The sequence below is a fragment of the Podarcis melisellensis genome (assembly GCF_964234715.1).
Source record: "Podarcis melisellensis genome assembly, chromosome: 6".
NCBI lineage: Eukaryota > Metazoa > Chordata > Lepidosauria > Squamata > Lacertidae > Podarcis > Podarcis melisellensis.
This window is the reverse complement of record NC_138538.1, coordinates 37,773,806-37,795,161: the sequence shown is the minus strand read 5'-3', so window position 1 is coordinate 37,795,161 and position 21,356 is coordinate 37,773,806. Positions and strand designations below refer to the sequence as shown.

Sequence of the window (21,356 nt, the reverse complement as noted above, 5' to 3'; positions counted from 1 at the left end):
GGTTGAGCGGGTTTTTGTTTGATAATGAAAGGGACCAACTGGTAAGTGAAGTCCAAGTCGTCAGAAGCTGGCTTTGTCTACAGCCATTAGCAGTTTCACAGAAGCTTTACAGAGAGAAATTTCCGTGACTCCCAGTGCTCAGAATGGAAGAGGCAATGGCATTCCTGGGATGGCTTTGCTGCTAGACAGCCGGACCAGGTGGAGCCACAGCCCTCCCTGCCAATCAAATCATTGAGCAGCTTCACACATCACATTGTCCCACTCTCACTGCCAGATGGACTCCTCTGTTCTTGTAGCACCACCTTCTGACCTTCACACCCACCCAGCTCTCCAGTCTCTGAAATGAGTGCAAACTGCAAGCCATTACAAGTAGATGTCAAATATAAGCATTTTTCCTCTATAGAAGAGTAAGGCAAGTGTTGTTTGATATTGTCATCAAACTATACACATGTCGTTGGACCAATAAATCCTGCCATGGACTGCTCCTTGGATATGAAATCTGGGGAGATGAAATAATGTTTTGTAGTATTTGGGGGTTGGGGTTGGGGGGAATTGCCATTATCTCCTATGCAGTCTTGCCACTTCATTACGTTTTCCCTAGGATTTATGTCCACCTGTCAGGGATGTTGTGGTTGCAACTTGAAATGCAGACCCTGCACTGAGCAGGGGGGTTGGATTATGTGAACTGCAAGGTCCCTCCAGCTCTATGGTTCTATGATTCTAAATAATGTAGAAATCTGTGTGCCAGTGCCCTCGTTATCCTCAACACAATAGTCCCCCCCCCCGCCCCACATTGCATGACGGTTTCTGCTAAAACCAGTTTTGCTGGTTTCTGTTATTCTTCAGGCTGAACCTGGGGAGATCCAATCCATCTTCTCAAATGAGAGCTGAAGAGTGGCATAACTCAACAATAGAGTGTATGGCTGTTGGTGACACCTATTGGTTAGTGTCCATGTCATCATTTGGAACCAAGGAATGAACACACACAAACCAGGTCTACATCAGTTTTACAGCTGCTTGTAAAAAAATCATTTTTTAAAAAGAGGAATTAACACATGTGATATGTATACATAAATGTATTTTTAAAAAAACTTTACACAGGCATACCACAACCCATAACCTTCTACACTGCATGCCTATCTTGGAGGTGAAGGGGAAAACACATTTGTACCCAGGCTCAGCATATCATTCTGCCCATTTATCTCCTCCTTCTTTGTGCACCCACTTCTTTTCAATACACGAACAGGATACTAACTGTACAGTACTGTGCCTATCTGGATGTTGTCTTCTCTTTTAACACTGATTTTCTGCTATGCTACTGAACATCTCATCCAATAGCCATTATTTTACTGTCAGGCAAACAACTTGGATGATCCATCTTTCTTCTCAGACAATATTATATCCCCCTCCCCAACAAGTGACTCTGAATTATAATATCCCTTATTTATCACCATGCTTTTTAAAGCAATGATGTTAAGGCTCTTATCCTTTATCTTTCTTTTCTTTTGGTGTGTTATGAATGTCACATTTTATTTATCAAGATCGGCCTGTGATTCCTCTGTAGACACTGCAAAGAATGACTTTATGATTTCCAATCTGCCAAGACAGAATCTCTGTAGAACACTACTCTCCACACTTATTCAAGAGACAGAACATACCAACTTTCTGTTTTGTTTTGTACTTTAAAAAACCAGGCAAAATAAGCTGCTGAAAGTGGACTGATTCCACACCTCCACTAGCGAAATTACCACAGGCCTATCCACTATACTTACAAAATATATAACCATTGAATTTTCTTTAAAGAATACACAATATGATGATGAGGATGTTTCTTACCCACCACAAGGTCCCAGAACAGTTTAAGTACACTTAGGCAACAATGATTGAAGGTCACAACTTTTGGATCTAGCAGTTCCCTGCAGTTTGCCACTAAATGTGATCCATGATGCTTTTAAATACACTTTGCAACCCAATCCTAAGTTTAAAGTTACTTTAGTAGCTTTAAATATTTGTTGTATCCCTGCCAATTTGGATACAATAAAGGAACTGGAGGCCCCTCGACTGTCCTCAGGTCCAGTATTGGACCACTTCGACCGGATAGCCCCAGCCGATGTGGACAGACTCCTCCGAGCTGGAAAGCCCATCACCTGTCCTCTCGACCCGTGCCTGTCTTGGCTGATTAGAGTGTGTCCAGATGAGGTGCGGGCCCCCCTGGGGGATATCATCAATTTGTCCCTTGGCACAGGGACATTCCCAGGGGAACTGAAGGAGGCAGTGGTGCGCCCGCTCTTAAAGAAAACATCATTAGATCCTTTAGATCTGTCCAATTACCGCCCGGTTTCAAATCTTCCGTTCCTGGGTAAAGTGATTGAGAAAGCGGTTGCTGAACAGCTTGGTGGGTTTCTGGATGAAACATCGGCTCTAGATCCATTCCAGTCTGGCTTCCGCGCTGGTCATGGGACCGAGACGGCTCTGGTTGCCCTAACAGATGATCTTCGTAGACAGCTGGATCGAGGCGGGTCAGGCCTGCTGATTCTTCTAGATCTGTCAGCAGCTTTCAACATGGTCGATCACGAACTCCTGGACCACTGCCTTGCTGACGTGGGGATCCAGGGCACAGTCCTTCAATGGCTGCGCTCATTTCTCTCTGGTCGGGGACAGAGGGTGGCCCTTGGGGGGGGATTGTCATTGCGCCACTCCTTGGTGTGTGGAGTACCTCAGGGTGCGATACTCTCCCCGATGCTTTTCAACATCTTTATGCGCCCCCTCACCCAGCTTGTCTGGAGTTTTGGGCTGGGTTGCCATCAGTATGCTGATGACACCCAACTCTATCTGTTGATGGATGGCCATCCTGACTCGGCCCCAGACACACTGACCAGATGTTTGGAAGCTGTGGCTGGATGGCTATGTGGGAGCCGGTTGAAGCTAAATCCTTTGAAGACAGAGGTCCTGTGGCTGGGACGGGATGATATGGGATTGGGGGGCAACTCCCATGTCTTGTGGGGGCGCAATTAGTGCCAGACCATCCGTTAAGAGTTTGGGTGTAATCTTCGACACCTCCCTTTCCATGGAGGCGCAGATTGCAGCTATAACAAAGGCGGCATTTTCCCATCTCCGCCAAGCTAAGCAGTTGGCTCCTTACCTCTCTCGCCCCGACCTGACCACTGTGATCCATGTGACGGTCACCTCCAGACTGGATTATTGTAACTCGCTCTACGTGGGGCTGCCCTTGAGACTGACCCAGAAACTCCAGCAGGTGCAGAATGCTGCAGCGAGACTCCTTATGGGGTCTTCCCTGCGAGATCACATTCACCCGGTGCTATACAAGCTGCACTGGCTCCCGGTGGAGTACAGGATCAGGTTTAAGGTGCTGGTTTTAACCTTCAAAGCCCTATACGGCTTAGGACCCTCGTACCTACGGGACCGCCTCTCCTGGTATGTCCCACAGAAAACTTACGGTCTTCAAATAAAAATATCTTGAAGGTCCCAGGCCACAGAGAGGTTAGGCTGGCCTCAACTAGAGCCAGGGCTTTTTCGGCTGTGGCTCCGATCTGGTGGGACACTCTGTCACAAGAAACTAGGGCCCTGCGGGACTTGACATCTTTCCACAGGGCCTGCAAGACAGAGCTGTTCGACCAGGCCTTTGGCCAGGGCACAGCCTGACTCCCTCCCTCGGCAATCTTCACGGAGCTCTGGCCCAATGGTTGCCAGTGGCTGGATTTGAATTAATTTTATAATGAATGATTTTAGAGTGTTGTTTGTGTTGTACTTTTGTACTGTTGTTAGCCACCCTGAGCCCGGCTTCGGCTGGGGAGGGCGGGATATAAATAAAATTTATTATTATTATTATTATTATTATTATTATTATTATTATTATTATTATTAAATTCAAAAGAGAATTTTTAGATATGGTAGGGCAGGCAATCTCGTAGGCCACTTTGCCCAGAATGCCTTCCCCTGGAATACCTTCAGCCTCTCCTCAGAGCAAGAGCTGGAGTTCAAGATGTGGTCAGCACTCATCAGCAAAGCAACAAACAAGGGATGGGAGGTGAGAAAACAGAGGCTATGGCAGTGGCAGAGAGTAGAAGGCTCAAGGGAGTCATATACCATTTGGATTGCTGGCACTTGGATAACTGCTTGGGCTGGTGCTGCAAGGAAGTGGGAGGAGGGTGTCTGGGCATGCAAATATGCCACCCCCACCACCCAAGGCAATTACCTCATTTTGTCTCACAATAGAGTCACCCCTGGCTCCTCCCCTATGCAGACAGGAATACCAGAAGATGGTCATTGTAGATTTTTAAGGGGATATTTAATGAGACCTTTCACAAGCACCATAGGAGGTAATGGTTGTTGCCATGCTAGAGACCCCTATCCTAGATTAAATACAGCCATAGCTCGGGTTGAATGTGCTTTGGGTTGAGTGCGTTCGAGTTGCTCTCCGTGGCAACCCAGAAGTAACAGAGCACGTTACTTCTGGGTTTCGCCGCTCGCGCATGCACAGATGCTCAAAATGATGTGCGCATGCACGGAAGCGGCAAAACACGACCCGCACACGCGCAGATGTGCCATCGCAGCTTACGTTGCGTTCAGGATGCGAACAGGGCTCCGGAACGGATCCTGTTTGCATCCCGAGGTACCACTGTACCATAAAGCACAAGGGGGAAAGCTTCTGAACGTGTGAATTGAGTTTAGAGGAGAGCAACTTGTGCAGGACAGTTTGTAATGGTATCTGCTTTGGTTTTGTCATGCATTATTTTAAGCCACATAAGCAAAAAGATTGGATAGATCTTTATAAGTTGGTATTTTCCTTTCTTGACATTTAAAGGGCTCAATTAGCCACTTGAGGCTGCAATACACAGTTCATTTGGTCCTAATGAGACATTAGGTGGCTTTTGAGGAAACAGTGATATAGTTTACCACTATCAATGGTTATTATTTCAGGACCAAAGTCAATGTGGCAATACAGCCATGTTTATTGCTCATGTACCTTCTGTATAAAGCAAGGAGAGGGCTTTATTTTAACATGAAAATTGACCCACAGGCAAAGGGAGAGACTACTCCTACTTTTGCTTCATTGCTCCAGGCAACCAGGGCTGTATCCAAAGTATTACTACGTAATCCTCATATCAGTGGAAGGATTTCTGCTTGCACAATAGGACTACTTAAACCTGTTCTGGGATCAGTGCACTGGAGCAGATTTGGGGAGGATGCTGGGAAGGCACAGTGGGGTGGAGGAGAGGGAGGAAATCCCATTGCATAAGTGGAAATCCTTGGGAAACAGGACAGGTTAGCTGCCTATCACCTATTATTCTTAACCCAGCTGAGATACCAAAAGGAAGCAAAGCTCTGCAGCAAAATACTTGAAGCAACAGAACATGGAACAATTATTCTGGGAAGGCTCACTTGTGAAGCCTTTTTCATCCTCACCCCACCCATCTTGCTTTATACATGGGGGAAGCCCTACAATACACGTGGATGGATCTTTCCTGTCCAGTTCGACCCTCAGGTTCCCTGCAAATTCAAGCAAATGATTCCACCAAATGTATTCATTTTAGAGATTGGAGTTTAGTGGGGGGTTGTTGCAAGAATGGCATGCACAGATCAAACGTTTCTCAATTGAAAGCCTCCCTTTGTATGAGCTTTGTCCAAGGCATCATGTTTCATTGTTACAGCTATGTAGTGCCGGGCAAGAACGGGTGAACAGCCCACAATAATAGGGTTTGTATGATATAAAACTAATTTGAAAAATAGTCCATTAACATTAATACAAATTTGGTATTCTGATCTATTTCTGAATCCATTACAGATGATTCTGTGGTCATAGATATCGGAAACAGAATATACGCAATAGGATTGCCATTGATACTGAACATATAATGCTGTTTTTGAAGATGAGAATTATTTAATTCCAAAAAAATTGTCTCCAATTAGGGGCAAAGGAGAGGCTAGTCATGTGGTAATGTGCTAGAAGGAAGAAGAGGAGGAGAGACAGAGTGGGTGAGGTAGGGCTGGCAGAAAAGCTACTTAATAATTTTCCTACCGGACAAGGTCTACTCAACATCATACCACCTTGAGGCAGCTTTTCTTCATACATAGGAAAAGATTAATAATCCATATTTTCATCTCTTGCCCATGGATAGGAAATTAGCTGAGCTATGATTTTGAGTGGATGAGTTTTAAGTGGCTGGCAAGGAAAGGGTAGAGGAATACAGGCAACTTTCTTATACCAAGTCTAACATGGCCAGTTTGCTTTCATGAGAGAAAAGGGCCTTTTCAGTGGTGGCCCCCTGGCTATGAAATGCTCTTTTTTGGGAGGCCTGTATGGTGCCCACATTGCTGTCTTTGCAACACCAGGTTAAGACTTTTATGTTTTACCAGGCCTTTTAAGTCCCTGTGGTATCCATTGGTGAATTTATTATTTATGTTTTTGGTAGCTGTTTTAGTTTTACATTTGGTTTTTGGGTTTTCTGATGACATTCACTTAGGTTTATTGTGATTTTATTGTTTTTGTTCTCCTTTTATTTGTACAATGCCTAGAGAATTGATTTTATGAGGCATCTCATAAATGTACTAAATGAATAAGTAAAATAAAATAAAATAATTCAAAGCATGTGCTCTAGCACTCAGCTATAGTCATTTCCTGAAGTGGATTGTGCAGCACACTTTCTCCCTTTCTGGAGATCCCCTATCCTGTCCTCTGCTTAAGGTTTCAGCCTCCCAGAGCGAGTGGGGATGGGGAAAGCGCCACAGAACCACATGTAGTGTGTAATTCTGTTGCAGCTTAATTAAATAGAGGAATTTTAATTTGGGGACAAAAAGAAGCCAGTGAAAATATAGTGTGATTCTTTCAGGTTACATATCCCTTCAACATTTCACAGATAAGAGTGGGCACATATGTGCCATTATTACATCCCTCCTCTCACACACAGGACTGCTGCACTTGTGCCCTCTTCATTCTTATACAGAAGGCTCTTCTCTGCTTGCTATACACTGTATCCCTTTGTTTGTTATATATAGTCAGCATCTTGGTCAATGGGCAGCTAGTGCAGAATGCAGCAGCGCGATTGTTGTCTGGCATGGGCCACAGATTGCATATAACACTTCTGCTGAAAGACCTGCACTGGCTGCCAGTATGCTACTCAGCCAAATTTAAGGGGCAATAACTAAATAATTGCACAACTAGAACAACTCCCCCCTTTCTTAATTATTTGATTTACTGAATTTTCATTTTTTTACACATTTTTCTATAGACATTACATTGAACTCCCCTTGTGACATCCCATCCATTCTTCCATGATGTTCTGTAGAACAACTTTCCCTGGCGCGACAGGAACGCCCCCCCCTTCTCCTCTGCTCAATGTGTGCCCTGCACCACCCCAAAAGCTGCTCCAGATTTTCTCAGGCCTCTTCATTTATTTGTTTGTTCAGCTTAAAGCATTTTTAACTGCAAGGTGGAGTTTTAGGCAGCAGCTGCATTTTTACCAGCTATATTTTTATCTTGTATTTTCTATGTTATATTATTGGCATGCTGCATTTTGTATTTCAAACAGGACACTATCAGATACCCTGTTGAAGGGTAGGATCTAAATATTCAAAACATATTAAAATAAATCTGATTTTGGAGACAGGGTGGGAATGAATTTTTTTTCTCAGCACTCATTGGGGAACTATACATTGCTGAGGTAAATGGAACCCATGTTCTTCCAAACTGAACAAACACAACATTTGTTTGACTTGCTGGCATGAACAAGGAACACCCAGAATGAAGTTTTGCATGGTGAACTGGAAAGATCAATAGAGCATCAGTTTTGTCTTTTGCACAGGAATAACTTTCACCCTTTTTGTCCTTCATCGTCATTCTAATAAGCATACAAGATATTTTGAAAAGCATCTAATTGCAAGCTAGATCAATTGCCTTTTGCTGTATTGCACAGCGCGGTGATTAGAGAACCCCCTGCCGTGTGTGTAAGTGTTCACTAAGTCTTGGAAAGGTTGCTTCCACCCACCTTCCCCCTGGATAGACAGACAGAAAAAATGCTTGGAAACAGAATCCATCTGGCTAAGTTTAAGAGCCCACCCCCTGCCTAAGTTTAAGAGCCCCCTTACTCAGAGAAGAAGTGAAATTAGGATTTCTTTCCTGGGGTCATGTGCATGTGCAAGTAGGGATACCATGCTGGTTCTGTTTACATTCAGAAACATCCTAAGTCATGCAAATGCCCATCAAAGCTCCATCTGAGACTCCATTAAACATTTGGGCTGTCAGCCAGAACATGGCTGCATCAAAAGACGGCATGAATGATTACAGACGCATTTAGGGAGCATTAACAGAATCATTTTGTCTGCCGTAGTGTTTGGGTGCATTTGAAATACAAAGGAGGAATAAAATGAAGAATTTTCTGCTTGTAAGTCATGGTGATGTATTAACGGCAGAGCAAGCTCTCTCACATTTGCAAGAGACCATTTGGCACAAAGTGGTAGTCTATGTCCAGTTCTGGCAATGGAGGCAAACTCATTTATCACTGTATATCTCATATGTTCTTCTGTATAATATATCTTTTAAAAACAGCATGGGAGGATAGGCTCCAATCAAGAGACGGGCTCCAACCACAAGCCTCTGGGCAGTATATTCTTCACTGAATGGCCCATTCAGGATACTTTAAATCAGTCTATGAACTCATCATCATGACAGCCTGATCAGAATTACATAGGTAGCAAAGACGGGTGGAATCCAAAGTGTTTCAGTGCAGATACTGAGTAATGGTGGTAAGCTTATTTGTGCTGTCCAGTGAAAGCGACTTTTGCCCCATGGTGCCCCCAACCTTTTAGGGGCTTGGTTGGAAAAAGTGCAGGATCTGCCACTGCAGCAGAGAACGGAAAAGCTTCTGCATGCAAAATACATGGTGTTTTGGAACCTAGTCAGTGATTCTTTCCATCATAATGTTTGAATGATCACAATTCAAATAACAGGGCCCTGTCATATCCTCTCTACAGAGGTATAGATTGTAGCCTACTTGCAGAAGCTGAAATTACAAAGCTGAAATTTAAAACTTTAACTCGTGTCTTAGCATCCCTCCTCTTTATTTAAACAGTAACCCACAACCTTCTATTTACAGACAGATTTTTACACCATATGGGAGCTTAATAAAATATGCCAACATTTCTTGGCTGCTGGAGGACCCATAATTATTCTTGACTTTCTGTAATTTCTTTTCTAGTTTTGCCTGAATAAAGCATTCCCTCTGTCAAAGTCTATCCCACAGCCTTGTATTTGTTGCGAGGAGCATATGTACCTTAGACCCTTCTAATCCTGGACACATTTTATGGGCCAACAAATTGCTAGAGTTGCTGTTGCCTTTCAATCCTATTCAGTTGGTGCCCCTTCCGTATCTTTACGCTGTGCAGAGGAGAAAATGAGACCACACTTGCTGGTCCTACCTGCCAACATCCACACATTTTATGGAATATTATAAAAAGAAATGTGACATGTGCACCTATATGCACATAGGTTCTTTACATATGTTCTCTGAAACAGAGATATCACAGTGCTAGTGTCCAGCAGGGAATGTGATATCAGAAGCAGGGCCAGTTGGCATGGTCTTGCTCCCTCCTCCCACTATACATGTGGTTAACAGGTGTAGCACAACACTGGGATAGTTAGTGAGCTCGTGAATGGGGAGGGACAGGGATTGTCTCTGTTCTCCCAGAGTCTTGATGCCTGCACAGTCATCTGATTGTCTGTATGGAGCTTGCACATTAATACATGAAGTTCAGGACCAAAAGCAGATGCTGCAGTTCTTAATTCCTTCCCCCTCTCCATGCACTCACCTACTGCCAATTATTTTTTTTTATTAGCTGAAGAGATTTCTAAGAACGATCGCCAACATTAATTTATTCGATGGAAACATTAATCCTTGTGCATGTAGCCACTCAGGATAGGGGGACAAAGGAACATTTGTGTTTGAGAACACATGCATGTTTATCGCTCACATGATTGCACTCACACAGGCACACTATTCTGCCATAACAAGAAACCAAACTGGATGTCATCAACAGATGGTCAAATGTTTGAAATGTATAGCATCAGTCTCGGTCATTCTAGCATCTTTTTTCCTGGCAGAAACTCTGTGCCTTCACAGCAGGCAGAAATTTTACAGATGCAGCATTCTCTATCACTGTATCACAGTGCCAGAGAATATTGTACGTACTGTCTTTTTGCTTCTACCTACTGCATTCTTGAAATGTAAAAGGCACAGTGCCCCATTTGAGCAGCGGGGAAGGTGGCATTTCGTATAACATATCAATTTGCTGGTATAGCCTCCATAACTGTAACAGTATGGCAACTTGGTTTTATTTTGTCCTCTGTTCACACATGACTCAGCCTCAACCCAAACAAGAAAATACAGATTTTCCAGAAAACAATTGCACTTGGTGAGTATTCAGAGAAAGAGAATCCCTCAATTACCTGCAACAGGACCTTCCTGGGTAATCTCATTATGCAGGCTTGACACGAAGATGAAATCATCATTATGAAGATTTTCTTGGCCTAATTATAATGGAAGACAGCAAAAGAGTCAAGGAGATGGGCTCCAACATATGCAGGACCAAAGCTTTTACCATTACATTTGTTGCATTTATACCCCCCTTTTTCTCCAAGGAGATCAAGGTGATATGAACACCTCTCCCCCATTTCTGCCTCACAACAGTCCTGTGAAGTAAGTTATGCTGAGAAATAGTGACTGACTCAAGGTTACTCAGTATACTTCATGGATGAATGAGGATTTGAACCCTGGTTTCCCTGGTCCTTCTCCAGTACTCTAACCAGTACAGCACACTGGCTCTCAAAAGTTGCACTTGGCATCAGAAACACGATTCATATGAACATAGGAAGCTGCCTTATACTGAGTCAGACTACTGGTCAATATAGCTCAGTATGTCTGCACTGACTGGCAGGAGATTTCCAGAGTTCCAGGCAGGAAATTTTTCCCAAACCGGCTTGTAGATGCCAAGGATTGAACCTGGGACCTTCTGAATGCAAAGCAGATGCGCTACCACTGACCTGGTTTCATATTATAAAACCAGCATCTTGAACTGATCTTAGGAGAAAACAATCCTGGTGCAGAAGTTAACTAGAAGCATCTAAATCTTCAACAATATATTGCACCTTTGCAATCTCCTGGCAAGTGCTCAAAATAAATGCAGTTTGAGGAGGTATTTTTCCTTATTAGGGATTCCCCAAAGGAACAATTGGCATTTTGTTTTGTTTTTAATGGGGGTAAGACACACAAAAGATTTTTCAGAATTTGCCACAAAGCTTCTGTAATTAGTTGTCTTGATGGCCTTCCAGGTCCATGGTTAACCACAAAAGAAGGCTGAGAGGGATCCTAATAAGGGCTCTGAAAAACCCTGCTCTTTGCAGGCTGAAGATATCCCTTTTCTGTTGTAATGAAAAAGGCCTCTTGTCCAGCGCTCTCCAACAATCTGCCTTTAATGGGGTTACGATAGCAGAGGAAAAGCATTTTATATGGAACCAGGTTTACATTATCCTTGCTATTGGAGATCTAGCTTGCAAGGCTGTTCAAATCCTTTAATCCATAAATAGGATTGGAGCCAGAGCTGGGCTGCCTTCCAAAACTGTAATCTCCAGTATATGAATTATTACAAAAAGATTAGGGTGTTTCTCAAGTAATAACATTTCAAATAAATCAGCTTTCATGGAGAAACAGCAAACTAATATTAGAAATAACAATATAAAGACATATAAAGCTACTCGCTAGTGTATCTCACGTAACTGCGCAAGATTCCTTTTTTCATCCACAGTTTTCTCTATTGCGCCTCTTACCACCTCCTTTTTTTTGAGGCAAATAAAAATGAATGTTTCCCTTTCCTTTTTTCCTATTCATAAACAACAGAATTGATGGTTGTTGCTTTTTTAAAACAAGCACCACCATGGACTGAGGGGGGTGTTCTTTGATAAGCTATGCTGATCTGCATGCATCTACAGTTTACTCACCCCCAGAATAGACAGGCATCTCCAGCAAGAGCAATCCTAACACTGTACTGCTGCTGGCACTCAAGGGTGTGCCAGACCCACCCACATTGGCAGCCCAGACGTTCATAATGGATGGGGGGGGGCAGGCAGATTGAGCCCAATGCAGGCCAGCCTCAGGTGTGAGAGCAGTCTGGGATCCAAGGAATCCTGGGCTTTCTGCAAGCAGGGATACCACTAGTGGCCCTTCTGCCCACATGTATATTCAGGAGATGTCAGCAGGCTGGCTTAGTGGCCTGGGTGTGTTAGTTTATGGTAGCCCATAAAAATAGTTCAAAAATGGGAATTTGCGATTTTACCAAAAAAGCGCTACAACGTTGGCTGCCTGAGGTGACCACCTTACTTGGCCTAACAGTCTGGCTAGTCCTGTCAGGTTCTTATTCACGTTTCTTAATTATTTGTTTAAGCTAGGGGGAACTGTGCCATACCTGAGAGGTACAGGGTGGGTAGCAAAATTCTCCCTACTACAACAGGAAGTAAATTAAATGCCATAGAACACACATTAAATCACCTTGAGCTTGTTGGAGGAAAGGTGGAATAAAATAATAATGAACTCAGTCCCTTGTTCAGATGTGTATGGCCACCGATGCCTCTTTCAATTTTCTGTGGAGTAAGTCAGACGAGCCTGTTGTGAGTCAAACCATATAAGGAAGAAGATGTGGCTTTATAAAGTACTGCACAACCCAAGTGCTTAGAAGTAATACTCATATTTCTGCTGCAGGAAGCAATTCCTCTCAACCCAAAGAGACATCTAATTCAGGAATGGCTGTTAACTTTTGACTGTTGCTTAGAGCAGGAATAAAGGTTCGTGTTGTGGTACTCCTTTGACCAGAATGCAAGCAAATGCTGGCACACAATGGCTGTTTTCACCCTATTTGTTGCTTGTGTAATCTTTTGCCATGTACCTCGATACACTCAAGAATAATGTTTACCTCAGAAAGTAAGGCCTATGGGTCCAAGACCTCAAGGGGCCCACATTTAGTGTTCTTTTGTGCATTAGTGTTTGAAAAATAAACAAAGGCCTAAGTGGCACAATCCAATTCCTTATTTATCTTGTGGTGTTTAGTGGGCAGCTGTGGAGATCTATATTGAATTTTTGTGGAGAAGTATGCTGACCTCTTACTTTAAACATTTGTTTGTTTAAAACAACACAGTTTTAAAGCAGGATGGTTTTGGATTTTTTGCATAATTCAAGTTTGAATCAGTAACAGTAAAAGTCAAAATGGAGCCTGTGCTATTTCTGCAACTACTTCATTTCCCTATCATATTCCAATCAGTTTTCTCCCTCCCCCCCCCCCCGCAAAAAAACCCTGAATAACCAGGCCTGGCATCATCAATGGCATGTTTGGCAGCTGCCTTCAACCCAGCACTGCTACTGTAGCTGTGTTTCACCTCACCTTTCCTGGTGTTCTGATGAGGGCTGAGCAGCAAACCTTGTAGTGTGCAAAAAATAAGATAAAAAAATTCCACATTTCCCCCGCAAACCATTCCCTATCAATTAATAAGAAAATAATCTGAAATCAAAAATTATTAAAGAGGAGAGAAAAATTAAGAGAAATTATCACATGTCAGATGCAGGGCTTTGTGTTGGTCTTAGCTTACCTTTCAAGTTGGTTGATGGCTTTTTTGTGACTGCTCTTTCATTTCACAAATAATCTCTGGTCTGCATTCTATAGTCTTCACAGATGCCCCATGTCTGGCACCCAGTACACCCCCCCCCCCCCCCGGTCATGCTTGCTCCTCAGCTACACCCTGACTGGTCCTGAATGCTTTCACAAGGCTGTAATGTGTCCTGGAAGAAGAATAATGCTTCTTGCTTGCCTGGATGAAGGACAAAGAGGTGTGGGGCATGTGTAGAAACTTGCCTACTATACAAGGGCAAAATTACAGTTGCTCTGCCATTTTTTGCCTCTGACCCGAAACAGCACAAGCATGTAACCCCCACACCCCATCCCAAGGGTTGCTCTGAAGAGAATGCAACCCTCAGGTTTGCCTGCCCCTCCCCCACTCTTGTGCCTGAAAACTTTAATAAATACCTGTGATTTTTCTAAGTGTACTGCTAGCGCTACAAGTCACCACCACCACTCTTCTAGTATCCACACGCACACCTCATATACATTTCCAAAAACGGCAAAACTTCATTCTCACAAGATTGTTTTCTCACAGAATTGAAACCCCCCCAACATAGAATAGACATTTAAACTCCCATGTGCCCTGTACACTCTCTCTCTCTCTCTCTCTCTCTCTCTCTCTCTCTCTCTCTCTCTCTCTCTCTCTGTGTGTGTGTGTGTTTTCTAACCAGGAGAAATGCAAACAGGTTCTAATCACATGAAATACAGCTCTCCTTCCTGACCTAATTGCTGCTTGCTAAGGTGGAGAACAACATCCTAGTTAAAGGCTCTGTCAGCATGTCCATTACGCAGCTGGGGTTCTTTTGCCTTGGAATCTATGTCTCAGCCATTTCAAATCAAGCTGAAACTTCAAGTTGCCCAGCTGTCAGCCCACAGAGGAATAATTGTGATAGCTACAGAATTTAATAAAACAAGTGGATGCTTACAACTACTCTTTTGAAAATAGAATACATGGACGTCCCCCTCCCTCAAATTATGTTATATTTTAACAATTATGTGCTTTTAAATTTTAATTACCCTGCCATACACATAGTAACGTAACAATACTGTGGGAGATATCCAATATTAGTCATACTTAAAGGGTCTTCAAAGGATCTGCTCTGAGTTGACTTAGCTCGCTACCACCCAGTAACTTCACAGTAAATTCTCCTAATTAAAGCTAGTCCCTAACATGAGGCAGCCACAACATTGTTTGGAATGGTAGGTATCATACTAAACTTTGAGGACATATACACTGGTCAACTAGACATAGGGTGGTGGTGGTGATACACACAGAACTGAGCCTGTTGTTTCTACCTCTGACAAAGGCCAAAACATTTTGCTGCCTGAGGTGCTCCCCACTCCATGTCGGGGGGAAATGTTAACAGTGCAATCTCTTACATATTTTTTCTGCAGAACACTGAGTTAGATTATATCCCAGACACAGGACTGCAGCCTAAATGGTTTAGTAATTTGTAGCCATTTCATGACACCCAGTATCAGCTGTGTCAGGCAGGTGCATCATTCTGTCTAATGGTAGGGCCAGCTCTTCAAGCCCTGATCTCTTAAGCATGTATTGCTGTTCTGTTTATGGTCTACTTTCATACAAGCTGTATGTAAGCTGTAAATGCATTGGCACTGTACATGTGTTCTCTACCCTGAAAAAAATATATGCAGGAAACAGAACTTAGGGGGGAAACCTAAGTGTACAGCTTGTTCACACAAAGGTTCCACACAGGGCAATGGATCACTCTCAGGTTCCTGTTCACTCCTTCATTTGTTGAATATCCTCACATTCAGCCAAAAATAGATGATTCTGTGGTGAGCCAGTGTTCTCCTTACATTTTGATAAACAGCAGGTGCATGGCGGGGGTGGCAGGATTCAAAGCAGGACAATTAAAAAGACAATTTAATCATCGTGTTTGATATTTACGTTAATTACAGCAACAAATTAGCTAACTTATTGTACAACATTGGAAGTAACTTTTTAAAAATTATAATGAGTTTTTATTATATCTTTTAGCAATATTTGGCAAGTGTTTCTATACATGTGAATGATTCACTAGACAAGTCCCCCGCATTGGCGTTTATCCTGGAACATTAAGTTCAGCCTACATATTTATTTATTTATTTATTTATTTAATATGTAATATGTCATTTTGAAAAGTCAGGTGTGATGAATTAGGTAGCAGGCCACCTAGTCAGCACTGTGGCTTTGTGGGATATTCAACAATATGTCACTGTAGTCAAATAATAGGTGTTCAATAAGCCAGTCGATTGACAACATTTGACCATTCAATTGACCTGTGTGCCAACCTTAACCCCAATTAAAGCCCACCAGCAAATTTCTCCCAACTACCATGTAACTAATTCGTTTTCTCATTCCTAAGCAATTGGCCTTCTAGTTTCCTTTGGATAGTGTGGGAGCTCTGCCTCCCCCACTGCCTGAGCTTATTACAGCCCATTGCTGCATAACAGTGGCTGAAGAAGGCTTCATTTTAAAAGATGAAAACTCACGGAAGAATGAGAGTGTCTGCATGTCCTGAATGTAAAGAGATGTAAGCTAAGAAGTGATGCAAACTATAAAGGTCTAGTGAACTTGGGAGGCAAGCGTTTGGGATTCACTATATGACCTTGTGCAAGTATTGCTGCTGGACTGTCAACCTAGTGAAATGTTTTGTCTTTAACTTTAGAGTAAGGATGCTGAGCCATGGAGTGGGCAGTAGTCTTCAGTTACCACCACTGAGTACTGTTCAAGGGAGAGGGATAACATGCCCTTAGTGGAAAGAGGCATATGCTGGCAACCCAACTGGCAGCAAGTTGTCAGCACTGTGTCTGCATATGGCTATTAAATGCCTAGCAATGCTCTTCATATCCTCATGATGTCATCACCCTGCGCCCACATAGGCACTGCATTCACTAGCTCCTGTGCAATGCAAACAGAGTCTTTCTGTCTTGGTTACTGCCTCATTCACCTTTAAAGCAGAGGCATTGTGGGAGGTGGCTTCACCTTGGTTGCTTTTCAGTGGGGGAAGCTTCATATTCCATGTCCCTGACTCTGGCCTGATAGGTAAAAATTGGTTGTCGATGTTGCCACTTACCATTTCTGGCTGGTGCTCCAGTAATGACCATTCCGGGATAGGTTGGCCACTGTGATCCATACACTGGTAACATGTACTCACTATTCCCCCCCACCCTAGGTGCTGGTACTCACCATGAAGTTGTTATAGTAAGTGCCACACTTTTTAACAACAACAGAAAGAGGTGCCAGTACTGTGTACCCTTGAGTACCCCCTGAAAAAAATCAAAACACTGCATGTACCATTGCAATGTGCTCTTTGTGAGACTGACTTTAAAGTACGTCTGGAAGCTGCAGTTTGTGCAGAATGCAATGACTCAGTTGCTTACTGGGGCTTCCTACAACACACATAACAACTATGCTAAAAAACTGCACTGGCTGCCAATGTACTACCAAGCCAATCTTAAGGTTATTTTGTTTGTTTATAAAGCCATAAAGAAAAGGGGACCAAGATATGTAAGTTAATGCCCATATAACTCTGCCAGGGCACTAAGATATGCAGAGGAGCCTCTGTTAACCACAATACACAGCCTACAGAGGTTTGCCTTATGATGGTATGGAAAAGAGTCTTCACTGTGGTGGCACCTATATTACGGAATGACCTCGCTGGAGATGAAGCAAGTTCTAACTAGGGGGTGCTTATCTATTTGCCCAAACTGTAAATGCCAGTTTTTAGCACCTTGAATTAGTATTTTATTAGTTTGTTTTATTGGATATGTTTTATTCCTTCCTTGCTTCAGGAGGAAGGGCAGGAAAAAATAGAACTGGAAATTTAAAAAGGTATAGCACATTGGTGTTGGATGTAAATTGTCTTTGCTATCTGGAGTGAAATCGTTTTAGAAATTAAAGTCTTATTTTAAAAATACACCACCACTTCATACGATATAACATGGCAGTGTACATAAAACACAATAAAAACAAGAGCCTTCACTTTGTAGTGCCTACCTAGACCCATTGTGCTTTACCAACTGCCATTATTTCAGGGGCAACTATGGCTTATTCTTTGTTCAAGAGTAGCAGCTGAACACTGCAGGCGGCATTTCATCCATTGTCTACTGTACATAAAGTCAAAAGCAGCTGCTCTTGTGTGGAGCTATCAGTCAAAACAGGACAGGGCCTGCATGTTAACAGCATTCTAATGGAAGCCTTTCCTCAGTTCAAGTATAAAGCACATGTCTTCTCCTCAGCCCTTGCTCACATGGCATGGTGTCCTTGTCAGTGAGTAATGGGAAAAGAACCATTAAAACACCCATCCACCCCTATACCTGAACACTTGGGAGTCCATCACACTCAATGTAGTTAGGAGCCTTTTCATTTGTTATTCTGCTTTAAAGAGAGGGCAGTATGCTATAGTGGCTTTTTCAAAATGAGCAAGGGAGATTGGCAACTATTCTTCAGTATTATTGTTCTTCTTCCCTAAGCTTGTATTGGCTTCATGGTCATTATGCATCACATATACATTATCTTATCAAAGGTTCTTTATGACTGGTAGTACCATGTGTCAAGGACTAGTAACAAGTGGATTTGTTGTGCTGCTACACCCCTTCTCCAGTTGAAAGTAAATACACCTGGATCAGAGGTGGAGTTGGGTGATGATGGGTGGGACCGGTGGTGCCTATGCTTCCTCAGCCAGCATATAATGAAGCCAATAGGCTGCGAGGACAAAAGTGGCAGCAGCATTAGTTCTGGTTAAAGGCTTCATATTGCCCTTTGCTTCAGCGTCATAGGTAATAATGCACTTTGACAGTGTGGGAGACAGTAAGGAGACAACTGGATAGTAGGGTGAAACTTTGACTCTCTCTCTCTCTTGTGTGTATGTCCCCTCTATCTATATCAGCTGCTGTGTGTGTTGTTGACCAATATTGGATCACAGGGGATGGGAAAGGAAAGTTTAAACCTTTTCCCTTGTCATGGTCCTGGCACAAATCAGGCCTCTGAGGCGGGTATTGTTTTTTTATTGGGTGGGAAGCCTTCATTGTCACAATGGATTGTGTCATTGATCCATGTCAGCAAGGGAAACCAATCCAGAAGAAATCTGGTAGTTCTGGCTTATTTGAATTGGAACCACGAGATTCACTCTTCTTCCCCCCCCCCAATGAATTGGGTCTGAGAGGGCATCCTGAACAGAAGTATCTATACTGAGTTCTCATCGCCACTCTGCTCTTCCAAAGGACTATAGTGACATCTATTAATCCCCTAGGGGGGTTACAATATTTTGATGTTTTCTATGTGGTTTACCTTTTAGAATATCTGCTGGGCAGGATTGTTTTGCTGTTTGTATGATTTCAAAAGCAGCATGAGTGCATTATGTTATTTTCCCCCCATAGGTTTCTCAGACATTTGCATCAATTTGCTACAGCCTAACTGTGATAATCCATAACGTGCTGCAGATAATGTGCTTTTGTTGGATATTCCTTTAACCTTGTTGAAAAGTGAAATCTGTACCTCTGAGTAAAAATGTTACCAGGTTCTGAATCAAAACAGTTTGATCCATCTCTAAAACCTTCAGCTGCAGTACAAGGATGGAAGTGGTGGGGGCAATTGACCGTCATTGCACTTGGTTTACACTGTCAATGCAAATAACAATTTCCTGCTGAATTTTACTGACATTTTAAACATCTATTATTACATGCTGTTCTACCTAAATTAAATAAAAGCCACCTTGCCAGATTCCCTTTTTAAAACTCTGCTTTGTTTCTATCCTATTTAAAATTCTCACCAAGTCAGAGGGGAATTTTATGCAAATTGTTACACTCTGGGTAGTGCTCAGAGCAAATAATAATAATAACAACATCTGACAAAGTTTATTGTACTAAGTAGAAGGTTGAGAAATCACTTAACCTACTGTACTTGGAAGATTGGGCAACCCTGCTGAAAGGAAGAAAATAGCACCACTCAATGATAACTTGCAACTATTCATTGGGATGTCGGCATACTTTTCAAAAACAACCAAAAATATTCCCACATCTACTGCAGTTCAGTTTTAATAAGTAAATGCTTTCCATAATGTAACCATCTCATTACATTCAATATAAAAACTATGCTTTATAAACTGGAAAAAATTAACTCAGCAGGCTGCATTTTACAATTTAGACTTTTTGTCCAGTAACCTAGACTATCATTTTAAGTTAAAGGTGGATATAAAGCAATAAGTTCCAGCTTTAAATATTGTGCACCAGAATTTTGGGTAGGTTGTAATTAGGCAAGACTTTTAAAAAGCTTATTGCTAAATTCTAGAAACCTAAGTGCTTACACAGTCCCTTTAAAAAAAACAACAAATCAGAGCTTGTGACTTTGTGAAGAAATGCCACTGAAAGAAATAGATGTGAAGCTTTGAGGACCTCAACCAAATCCTGTATTTCATTTGGCAGGGCCCAGCTTGAGCCAAGGCTCTTTCACGGACACAACTGACCTGATTTAGTTCTATTTACAATATGCTGGTGCTGAACAATAATGATGCCTACATCATGGTAGAATCCTTACAAATTTCTTTGAGTTTTTGAGAGACGAGAATACTAGTATTTCATTTTATAACTGAAAAACAAATTTAGAATCAGTAAACTTTCTTGGTTAATTGTGTCTGCTTCTAGACAATTATGTGTAATGTGAGTCTATCTATTTTACTCACTCATAAATCCTACCGAATGGAATAAAATGTATGCAACTGTGCCAAGGATTGTAGCCATGCAGTTTGATTCTATCCTCATTTACTTTACCTTTACTTAGGGGATGGGCAAATATGTCAATTTTGATTTCTCTGAGTTTCTAATTTTTCCAGTCATAAATTCAGTTCTCAATATTTCTGCATCAGTTTGCATTTTTATATCTATATCTATATCTATATCTATCTATATCTATCACCTCCTCATGAAAATTCATCCTCCAGCAAATAATCTCCTGACATACACATTTTCTATGCAGTTTTGCTTAAAACACACATCTTTGCAAAGCAGTTTCCCATAATACAATGTATTTTCTATATTGTTTTCACGGTTTCATCTATATATATTTTTTGTAAACATTACTGAGTTGCAGAACTGCATTTCAAAATTCAGAAATGTACACGTTGCAAAGGAAGGCTACGTTTCTCTGTCTTCTTTCATAAAGTGTGAATTAGGTGTTTGCCTTTAAATGTGAACTGAATTTAATTTATCTCCCCTGCCCCCTGCCCACAAGTATGTCCCATTGAATTCAGGTATTCAGCATTGATTGCAGCCAGAGTCTTTTAAAAACATTTTGTTGGTGCAAGTCCCACAATTTTCCTTAGATTCCCTCCTTCCAATGCCCAATGCTTTCCTCCTGAAATATTAATAAGCTCAACCTTGAACTTGTTTAGTACAACTCATTCTATATATCTGAATTGCTTTCATGCCCCTTCTCCACTCCGTTTTTGAAGACTGGACTTGCTAAATTCTATCAGTCACTCTTGATAAATGTCAAAATGCTATTACTGACTTCACATGAATACTTTTCTCCATACTTCAAATCGATTCCAGCTTTGGCTCCATCTTTCCTAAATATTTCCATCCAAGCTTGGCCACTGGCAAATAGAGATAAACAACCATTTTTTATTGACAAGACTTCTGTTATGGAATCCCACAAAACATTTCCTGTTTCCCCC

General features: G+C 42.1%; 1 long non-coding RNA gene across 1 annotated transcript in view; it reads right to left on the bottom strand.

Annotated features, from left to right (window-relative positions):
- The window catches only part of LOC309372690, an 89,458-nt gene extending 75,740 nt beyond the window's left edge, over positions 1 to 13,718 (bottom strand). Inside the window, exons 1-3 of the long non-coding RNA XR_014169619.1 lie at positions 13,649 to 13,718; positions 12,558 to 12,671; positions 10,463 to 10,543 (exon numbers count right to left, since the gene is read on the bottom strand). This is a non-coding gene — a long non-coding RNA (uncharacterized lncRNA). The remainder of the gene's footprint in view (positions 1 to 10,462; positions 10,544 to 12,557; positions 12,672 to 13,648) is intronic.
- Positions 13,719 to 21,356: the final 7,638 nt, after the last annotated feature.